Raw genomic sequence first — 11,433 nt, 5'->3', positions numbered from 1 at the left:
TGAGTCATCACAGTGCTTGGTATTTACATCATTGGTACAATACAGTAGACAATGGCCTGAGACGAGACATATTCTGGGGAATCATTGTCTTTGAGCCTTGAGTTGTGTTGCATCTCCCATTTGATGTGAAAATTAACATAATGGAATCAGTGAATTTTACGGCACAGAAGGAAGCCTCTGGACCCGCCGAGCCTGTGCCAGCTCTTTAGAAGATCAGTCAGTTTAATCCCACAATCCAGCTTTTCCCCATCGCCCTGGAAATCCATCCTCTTCTCTTCTCGCTATTCTCTGTTTCATATCCCTCAGATAATTATGTATCCGCGCTGTCACTGGTCCTTTAATTCCATCACTTTAATTTTTCTAACAAGTTGATTATGTGGTATTTCACCAAATTCCTTTCGAAAATCCATCTCCACAACAGCAACCACATTACCACTGCCCTCATCAAATGTCTCCGTTACTTCATCAAAGAACACATTTCATGAGAAAAACACAAACTGCCACGAAATCAAAATCCAGTTCCTCAATTCACATCCCTTGTCTCAGAAAATTCCCCAAAGAAATATTATCAGCATTCCGACTCTGTCCTTCCTCAGTCCAGCCCTGCTTTTGTAGTGTGTGTCTGCCGAGCGGTCACTCAGACCTAAATGTATGGACTGAGTTCAAGGCCCAAATGAACATTGGTGTGAATGGAGCATGTGCAACCTAGAATCAGCGGTGGTAGCCCAGAAAGGCTTTAAGAACATGAAAGTGAATGTTACAGTCAGCTAAGCTGCAGTCAAATGAAATGGAAGGAAGTCAGTATTAATAGTGGAAGGAATAATCTGAGAGAAGAGGTGGGTTTGAATGTTGGAGCCTGAAGCACAGGCATGTGTAAGTGCGATGATGTAAAAGGAGACAATAGTTTTCATCCATCAAGAAGAAATACATTTTCATGGAGTAAAGATTGGTTATTTGCTGCATCCATTTGCAGGTACAGCAGTCGGTTTAAGACATGAAACAAGCTCTGTCTTGATCGGTGTTGCTGTGACCACAACACAGAGTATTCACCATTATACAGTCACAGTCCCACTCAATCAGCTGCGATAGTCTAACACGGATTGTTAGACAAAGATATTTTTGTGAAGATGATCTTTCCACGAAAGCTAACTGACCTGCTGAATATTTCCAACATCTTCTGCTTTTATTTTGAACTTTCCATCTGAGCAGCTTTTCTGAAAATACAACAGAAATAATGACAGCATTGGGATTGGAAACCCCGTCGCTCATAAGACTGGAACATAAATCCAGATTCTGGCACTGATGACTGGTAATTAAAAGTGAGTTTTCTTGCTGTGCGCTCTCTGAGTCCAGGGCTTTGTAATGAGAATAAAGGAAATATGAGAACTTTCTGAGCCGTGTTGCTGGGACGATGTGGCCGAGAGGTTCAGTCGACGGCCCATGAATCCATTACACCTGCACACATGGTTTTAAATTCCATCCTCATGGTTATTGTGTTGAAGAAGAATGTGTTCTTTTATTCCTTTTATCAACACATCCAAGATTCCTGAATCTGAGTTCCATCCTTCCCCAGGCCGCAGTGGGGGGATTATGTATTGATGCCTTCCTCTGTTTGCTCAAATCTACAAAACCATCATTTCAGCCCAAATTCTTCATTGCAGGGTGATGTAGAGAGTATAAGATCTGAGCTATGTGAAGTATCAAAGAGGATAATTGTATCCTAGTGAAAGGAATATCCCTCCACAAATACTGCCTGATCTGCTGAATGTTTCTAGCATTGTCTGTTTTTAATTTTATGCTTTCACGATAACGGTTTTCTTTTCTTTTTTCTTAACTTGCCTCAAGGACGCAGCTCCAAGCACAATCTTTCTGTGTTCTTCTCACACACAAGTTTGCTCTTTATTTTCCTGCACACACTGTAAAGTCAGTCGTTGCCACACACACCAGTCTGTGCCATGGCTTTCAAAGATCTTTTGTCATAGTTTCAGAGAGGCTAAGCGTTTCTTAGTGAATTCACAAGGACATGGGGATTATGGAGGCTGTCAGGGACTATAAAGGGGTTAATATGTTATCCAGGGGATCTAAAGGCTATAAGTGTGTACAGTGAGAGTAAGGGACTCTCAGAGTATGTCAAAGAAATAGATACAGTGCACATTAAAAACATACAAACAGAAAGTAGAAGTAAGCTATGCGGCCCTGCTCCACCATTCATTATGATTATAGCCCATCACCCAACTCAGTAACCTGTTCCCGCTTTCGCCCTATTTTATTTTAAGATATAGCACTGAAACAGGTCCTTTGACCCACCGAGTCTGTGCTGACAAACAGCCACCCATTTATACTAACCCTACAGTAATCCCATATTCCCTACCTACACTAGGGGTAATTTATAATGGGCAACTTATCTGCTGCTTGCAAGTCTTTGGTTGTAGGAGGAACCTGGAGCACCCAGCGAAAACCCACACGGTCACAGGGAAAACTTGCAAACTCCACACAGGTAGCACCCAGAACCGAACCCAACCCGGGGGCCCTAAAACTGTGAAGCTGCAGTGCTAACCACTACACCACTGTGCCACCCCTTTGACTGCTTTAAACTCAAGAGCTATATCCAACTCCTTCTTGAAAACATACAATGTTTTGGCCTCAACTGCTTTCTGTGGTAGCGAATTCCACAGGTTCACCACTCTCTGGGTGAAGAAATTTCTCCTCATCTCAGTCCTGAATGGTTTACCCCGTATCCTTAGATTATGACCCCTGGTTCTGGATTCCCCACCATCGGGAACATCCTTCCTGCATCTAACCTGTCAAGTCCTGTTAGAATTTTGTAGGTTTCTATGAGATCCCCCCCTCACTCTTCTGAGCTCCAGTGAATATAATCCTAACTGACTCAATCTCTCCTCATATGTCAGTCCCGCCATCCCAGGAATCAGTCTGGTAAACATTTGCTGCACTTCCTCTATAGCAAGAACATCCTTCCTCAGATAAAGAGACCAAAACTGCACACATTATTCTAGGTGTGGTCTCACCAAGGCCCTGTATAGTTGCAGCAAGACATCCCTGCTCCTGTACTCGAATCCTGTCGCTATGAAGACCAACATTAGAGAAGATCATGAGCTTAAGGAGAATCAAAGTGTTTAAGGAAGGGTCAGGATCTATCAGATAGAATAAAGAATGCTCAGGATGTATTAAAGAGGATAACGCATGATCAGGTTGTATCAGATATCTCCATCCTCAATGATGGGGAAGCCCAGCACATCAGTGCAAAAGACAAGGCTGAAGCATTTGCATCCATCTTCAGCCGAAAGTGCTCAGTGGCTGATCCATCATGGCCTCCTCTTGATGTCGCCAGCATCACAGATGCCAGTCGTCAGCTAATATGATTCACTCCACGTGATATCAAGAATCGGCTGAAGGCATTAGATACTGCAAAGGCCCTGAAAACATTCCGGCAATAATACTGAAGACCTGTGCTTCAGAGCTTGCCGCTCCCTTCACCAAGTTGTTCCAGTACAGCTGCAATACTGGCAACTAGCCGGCAATGTGAAAAATTGCCCCAGTATGTCCTGTACACAAAATGCAGGACAAATCCAACATGGTCATTTACCACCCCATCAGTCTACTCTCGATCATCAGTAATATGATGATAGGTGTTTTCGACGGTGCTATGAAGTGGCACTTGCTGAGCAATAACCTGCCTAGTGACACTCCGTTTGGGTTCCACCAGGGCCACTCAGCTCCTGAACTCGTTACAGCCTTTGTTCAAACGTGGACAAAAGAGCTGAACTCCGGTGGTGAGGTGAGATTGACTGCCCTTGACATCAAGGCAGCATTTGACCGAGTTTAACATCAAGGATCCCGAGCAAAATGCAGAGAATGGGAATCGGGGAAAGCTCTCCACTGGTTTGAGTCATACTGTGCGCAAACAAAGATGGTTGTGGTTGTTGGAGGGCAATCATCTCATCCAGATCACCATTGCAGCAGTTCCACAGCGTAGTGTCCTAGGCTCAACCATCTTCAGCTGCTTCATCACTGACTTCCCCCCATCATAAGGTCAGAAGTGGGGATGTTTGTTGATGATTGCACAATGTTCAGCACCATTCATGACTCGTCGGATACTGAAACAGTCTCTGTTCATATGCAGCAATATCCAGGCTTGGACTGATAAGTGGCAAGTAACATTCACGCCACACAAGTGCCAGGCAATGACCATCTCCAACAAGAGAGAATCTAGCCATCTCCCCTTGATCTTCAATTACATTACGAAATCTGAAACCCGACTATCAACATGTTGGGGGTTACCATTGATCAAAAACTGAACTGGACCAGTCACATAAATACTGTGGCTACAAGGGAGGTTTAGAGGCTGGAAAATCTACAGCGAGTAACCCAACACCTGACATCCCAAAGCCTGTCCGCCATCTACAAGACACAAGTCAGGAGTGTGACGGAATACTCTCCACTTGCCTGAATGTTGTTGGAGCTGGACTCACTCAGGAAGTTTGACACCATCCAGGACAAAGCAGCCCACTTGAGTGGCACCCCATCCACAACCTTCAACATTCAGTCCCTTCACCAGCGATGCACAATGGCAGCAGTGTGTATCATCTACAAGATGCACTGCAGCAACTCACCACAATTTCTTCGACAGCACATTTCAAATGCGTGACCTCTCCCACCTGGAAGGACAAGGACAGCAGATGCGTGGGAACATCACCATCTGCAAGTTCCCCTCCAACCCAGACACCATCCTGACTTGGAAATATATCACCGTTCCTTTAGTGTTATTGGATCAAAATCCTGTATCTCCCTCCCTAACAGCACTGTGGGTGCACCTACACCACATGGACTGCAGCGGTTCAAGAAGGCAGCTCACCACCACCTTCTCGAGGACAATTAAGGATGGGCAATAAATGCTGGCCTGGCCAGCGATGCCCACAACCCACGAAATGAATTTGAAGAAGTCAGGAATCAAAGAAAAATCAGACAAATTAGTGGTACGGGTTTGTCCTGGTTGTCTCTCTTTAGGCTTCCGTCAGTCTCGGTGTATATGACTGTTTGTTCACTCTATATGTGTCAATGTGGTTTACATTTCGGAACTTTACAGCAGACATGTTTGCTGTTCCTTCCTCCTGTTCCTCCTTGATTATTTCTGCCTGTGTGTAACTGAGGCTGCGTTTTGGGTAGGTCTTGTCCAGGTGTCCTCATGACACAGGTTGCAGCACTTACTCTGTATCCAGTCCTTTGTCTGGTGGCCTTCCTGCTTTCAGCTGCTTTGTATTTGGCCGCCACGTGTCCAGAATCTCCACATAACTGAATTTCCTCATCCCTGGGCATGATACAAGGTGAAGGACCGCGAGGCTGTTTTGGAAAGTATTTGCACTTGGGACTGTGAAAAATCGAAAGGAACCAAAAAGGAAAATCTAGTATCCAGCTTTGTGAATCTTTAGAAATGCTTTGGGAAATGAGGCTTTTACTTTATTTTGAGGTTGTTCTAGGAACAGAGATGGCTGAGGGGAGATCTGATTGAAATGTACAAAATGTTGAGGGGTAGAGTGGAGGTGAATGGCCTATTTACTTTAGCAGAGAGGTCAGTGACTCGGGGCATAGATTTAAAGTGATTGGTAGAAAAATTAGAGGGGAGATGAGGAACAATCTTTTCATCCAGAGGGTGGTGATGGTCTGGAACTCACTGCCTGAAAGGGTAGTTGAGGCAGAAACGCTCGACTCATTTAAGAGGAGTCTAGATATGCATCTCAAGTTCCCTAATCTGCAGGGCCATGGACCAAATGCTGGAAGGTGGGATTACAATGGGTGGAGTGGCCTCTTTCTGTACCTTACACTTGCTATAATTCCGTTATTCTCCGATTCAAAATGAGAGCACAACGCACCACATTTAAAGCAACAAGTGAAAAAGAAGTTTCTCTCTATTTCCCCTACTAATTCATTTCCTAATCCTAAAATATTCAATCAAATCACCCATTAACCTCCTATATTCCAAGGAATGCAGGCCTGCTTGAATGAATCGCACCTCATAATTTAACCATGAGAACCTTGGCTACATTCTGGTGAATTTTCACTGCCCTGTTTCCAAGGCCAATGTGTATCCTTGAGAAAGGGCTGAGACCAAAACTATACAAAGTAGTCCAGGTGTGGTCTAACCAGCATATTGTGTAGTTGGAGCAAAACGTCTCCTTTATATAACAGAATAGAATTGAATCATAAAATTGTTACAGCACAGAAGGAGGTGTTTCGGCCCTTCATGCACATGCTGGCTCTCTGCAAGAGCAACTCAGCTGGTCCAACACATCCGCCTTTTCCATGGAGCTCTGTATATTTTTTTTTCATCAGATAATTATCCATTCTTTTTTTTATTCGTTCTTGGGATATGAGAGTCCCTGGCAATGCCAGCATTTACTGTCCATCCGGAATTGCGCTTGGAAATGTGGCGGTAAGCTGCTTTCTTGAACTGCTGATGTCCATTTGGTGAGGTGCATTCACAATTCTGTTGGAGGGGCTATTCCAGCATTTTGACCCAGAAATATAGTTCCAAGTCAGGACATTGTGTCACTTCGAGGGAGGCATGCAGGTGGCGGTGTTCCCATGCATCTCTTGTCCTTCTAGATGATACTGGTTGGGAGTTTGGAAGGAGTTGTGAAAGGGGCATTGGTGAATTGCTGTAATACATCTGGTATCTGGTACACAATGCTTCCACTGTGCACCGTGGTGGAGGAAATGAATGTTTAAGATGGTGGATAGGGTGGTGATGAAGCGGGTTGCTTTGTCTTGGATGGTGTTGTACTTCTGGAGTACTGTTGTGGCTGAAATTATGCAGGCAAGTGGAGAATATTCCATCACACTCCTGACTTGTAGATGGTGGCCATGTTGTGGGGATTAGAAGATGAGTTACAGAATTTCCAGGCCCTGACCCACACTTGCAGCCACAGTATGTATATCACTGTTCCAGTTTGTTAGGCAAGGCTGATCCCCAGGATGTTGATGGTGCGGGGGTTCCACGATGATAATGTCATTGAATATCAAGGGGAAATCATTCGATTCTTGACGGAGATGATAACTGACTAGCACTTGTGTGGTGTGGATGTTACTTGCCCCTTATCAGCCCAAGCCTGAATGTAGTCTAAGCCTTGTTGCATGTGGACCTGGACTGGTTCAGAACCTGAGGAGTCGAGAATGCTATTGAACATTATACAATCATCGGCGAACATCCCCACTTCTGACCTTATGATGGAGGGGCATTCATTGATGAAGTATCTGAAGATGATTAGATTAGATTAGATATACAGCACTGCAACAGGCCCTTTGGGCCACCGAGTCTGTGCCGACCATCCACCCATTTATACTAATCCCATATTCTTACCAAACATCCCCACCACCTACTTATACTACTGACAATTTATAATGGCCAATTTACCTACCAACCTGCAAGTCTTTTGGCTTGTGGGAGGAAACCGGAGCACCCGGAGAAAACCCACGCAGACACAGGGAGAACTTGCAAACTCCACACAGGCAGTACCTGGAATCGAACCCAGGTCCCTGGAGCTGTGAGGCTGCGGTGCTAACCACTGCGCCACTGTTACCTTGCTGGCAAAAGCAGTCACTATCACCTCTTGAATTCAGCTCTATTTTCCATGTTTGGACAAAGGCTGTAATGAGGCCTGTAACTGAGTGCCCCTGGTGGAACCCAAACTGAGCATCGGACAGCAATTTGTTACTGAGTAAGTGCGCCTGATAGCACTGTCGATGAGACCTTCCACAACTTTGCTGATGATTGAGAGTAGATTGATGTGGCAGTAATTGGCCGGATTGGATTTCTCCCGATTTTGTGAACAGGACACACCTGGGCAATTTTCCACATTGTCGGGTGAATGTCTATATTGCAGCTGAACTGGATCAGCTTGTCTAAGGACACGGCTAGTTCTGGAGAACAGGTCTTCAGTATGACAGCTGGGATTTTGTCAGGGCCCATAGACTTTTCTGTATCCAGTGCCTTGACCTTTCTCTTGATATCACGTGGACTTAATTGAATTGTCTAAAGACTGGCATCTATGATGGTGAGGAACAATTCTCCTTTCAACTCAGGACCGAATCTGCTTCCACCTCACTCTCAGTATCAGAAATAGCTGAGGCCCCAGCACTGATCCTTGAGGCACTCCACTCGATGGGATTGAGGTTCACAAGGAGGAGGTGTTAGCAATTTTGGAAAGTGTGAAAATAGATAAGTCCCCTGGGCCAGATGGGATTTATCCTAGGATTCTCTGGGAAGCTAGGGAGGAGATTGCAGAGCCTTTGTCCTTGATCTTTATGTCGTCATTGTCGACAGGAATAGTGCTGGAAGACTGGAGGATTGCAAATGTTGTCCCCTTGTTCAAGAAGGGGAGTAGAGACAGCCCTGGTAATTATAGACCTGTGACCCTCACTTCAGTTGTGGGTAAAATGTTGGAAAAGGTTATAAGAGACAGGACTTATAATCATCTTGAAAAGAATAAGTACATTAGAGATAGTCAGCACGGTTTTGTGAAAGGTAGGTCGTGCCTCACAAACCTTATTGAGTTTTTCGAGAAGGTGACCAAACAGGTGGATGAGGGTAAAGCAGTGGATGTGGTGTATATGGATTTCAGTAAGGCGTTTGATAAGGTTCCCCACGGTAGGCTATTGCAGAAAATACGGAAGTATGGGGTTGAAGGTGATTTAGAGCTTTGGATCAGAAATTGGCTAGCTGAAAGAAGACAGAGGGTGGTGGTTGATGGCAAATGTTCATCCTGGAGTTTAGTTACTAGTGGTGTACCGCAAGGATCTGTTTTGGGGCCATTGCTGTTTGTCATTTTTATAAATGACCTGGAAGAGGGTGTAGAAGGGTGGGTTAGTAAATTTGCAGATGACACTAAGGTCGGTGGAGTTGTGGATAGTGCCGAAGGATGTTGTAGGGTACAGAGAGACATAGATAGGCTGCAGAGCTGGGCTGAGAGATGGCAAATGGAGTTTAATGCGGAAAAGTGTGAGGTGATTCACTTTGGAAGGAGTAACAGGAATGCAGAGTACTGGGCTAATGGGAAGATTCTTGTTAGTGTAGATGAGCAGAGAGATCTTGGTGTCCAGGTGCATAAATCCCTGAAGGTTGCTACCCAGGTTAATAGGGCTGTCAAGAAGGCATATGGTGTGTTAGCTTTTATTAGTAGGGGGGTCGAGTTTCGGAGCCACGAGGTCATGCTGCAGCTGTACAAGACTCTGGTGAGACCGCACCTGGAGTATTGCGTGCAGTTCTGGTCACCGCATTATAGAAAGGATGTGGAAGCTATGGAAAGGGTGCAGAGGAGATTTACTAGGATGTTGCCTGGTATGGAGGGAAGGTCTTACGAAGAAAGGCTGAGGGACTTGAGGTTGTTTTCGTTGGAGAGAAGGAGGAGGAGAGGTGACTTAATAGAGACATATAAGATAATCAGAGGGTTAGATAGGGTGGATAGTGAGCGTCTTTTTCCTCGGATGGTGATGGCAAACACGAGGGGACATAGCTTCAAGTTGAGGGGTGATAGATATAGGACAGATGTGAGAGGTAGTTTCTTTACTCAGAGAGTAGTAAGGGCGTGGAATGCCCTGCCTGCAGCAGTAGTAGACTCGCCAACTTTCAGGGCATTTAAGTGGACATTGGACAGACACATGGATGAAAATGGAATAGTGTAGGTCAGATGGTTTCACAGCTCGGCGCAACATCGAGGGCCGAAGGGCCTGTACTGCGCTGTAATATTCTAATTCTAATTTATGGCCTGCCAACTTGAAAATGCTCCATTTATCCCTACTCTTTCCTTTCTGTCCATTAGACTCCATGTCCTCTATGCATGCTAATATATTACCCCAATTCCATGAGCCTTTATCTGGTGTATTAATCTTCTGTGGCATTTTATTGAATGTCTTTTGGAAATCCAATTACACTATAATTCCTTGTTGCCCTTTATCTACCCATCCAGATACATCCTCTGAATTCTGTAATAAATTTGTCAAGCAAGATTTCCCTTTCGTAAAATCACGTTGGCTTTGTTTGATCAGACTATGGTTTTCCAAGCGCTTGTTCAGACTTCCTTCAACATCGATGAGAGCATTTTCCTGACCACTGATGTTAGGCTAACTGGCCTACAGTTCTCAAACATCCTGTGGCTCCAGTGGCGCAATTGGTTAGCGCGTGGTACTTATATAGCAGTGCAGTTAACGAGCTATGCTGAGGTTGTGAGTTCGAGCCTCACCTGGAGCACCAATTTTGGAGTCTGGGAGCAATGTCAAGCAGCTCAGCAGCAGGGGAGAGCTGCGATCGGTGAGCCTGAACTGACAACAAGGGGAGAAAAAAATGTGAGGTGATATCACAGGCAGAGGAACCACTTGCTTTTTTCATAGTCATTTGCAGCACAGAAGGAGACATTTCGGTCCATGCAGGCTCTGCATGGAGCTATGTAGTCAGCCTCGATGACGGGAATAACAACAGAAAGAAATGATCAGCAGGTCTGGCAGCATCTAGGGAGAGGGAAGCAGCGTTAACGTTTCAGGTCAGTGACCTTTTATCAGAACTAACAAAGGTTTGAAATGTCGTAGGTCTTAAAGCAGGGGTGGGGCAAAAGAGAACACAAGGCAAGGTGTCGATACCCGCAGCCCTGCCAGCCTATTTTTTTCTCAGACTTCCTCTTGAAGTCATTGATCGTTTCTTCTTCCACCACCCTTGTGGGCAGCGAGGTCCATGTCATTCCCACTTGCTCTGTAAAAACTTCCTCGTATTCCCCCAGAACTTGCAATCTGTGTCCCCTACTCCTCGTAGTATTTGTTAATGGAAATAGTTTTTCTAAGTCTGTCGGAATCTGGTACACTTCTATTAAATCTCCCCTCAATTTACTTTATTCGAAGGAGAACAAACCCAGCTCTTCAAACCTAACCACTAACATCCTCCATCTCTGGAACCATTCAGACAAATCCCCACTGCACCCTCATATCCTTCCTGAAATGTGGTGACCAGAACTATACACAATACTCCAGTTGGGGCCGAGCCAGAGCTTTATTTATTTAGAAATACAGCACTGAAATAGGCCCTTCAGGTCACCGAATCTGTGCTGACCAACAACCACCCATTCATACTAATCCCACATTCTCTACCACATCCCCAACCTACATTCGGGGCAATTTACAATGGCCAATTGACCTATAAACCTGCAAGTTTTTGGCTGTGGGAGGAGACCAGAGCACCCAGTAGAAACCCACACAGTCACAGGGAGAACTTGCAAAGTCCACACAGGCAGTACCCAGAGCTGAACCCGGCTCTCTAGAGCTGTGAGTCTGCGGTGCTAACCGTTGCACCACTGTGCCACCCTTGATAGCAAATCACCATAATTGTACTCAGTACTTCTATTTATGAAGCCCAAGATTCCATATGCTTTCCTA

General features: G+C 45.1%; 1 non-coding gene across 1 annotated transcript; it reads left to right on the top strand.

The window, feature by feature from the left end:
* The first annotated feature begins 10,166 nt into the window (after nt 1-10,166).
* Nucleotides 10,167-10,261, top strand: trnai-uau (transfer RNA isoleucine (anticodon UAU)). The gene is made up of 2 exons: nt 10,167-10,204; nt 10,226-10,261. It is a non-coding gene; the product is annotated as a tRNA-Ile (tRNA).
* The last annotated feature ends 1,172 nt before the right edge of the window (nt 10,262-11,433 follow it).

Source organism: Heterodontus francisci, chromosome 34, assembly GCF_036365525.1.
Source record: "Heterodontus francisci isolate sHetFra1 chromosome 34, sHetFra1.hap1, whole genome shotgun sequence".
NCBI classification, from domain to species: Eukaryota; Metazoa; Chordata; class Chondrichthyes; order Heterodontiformes; family Heterodontidae; genus Heterodontus; species Heterodontus francisci.
This window is presented reverse-complemented; position numbering and strand designations above follow the sequence as displayed.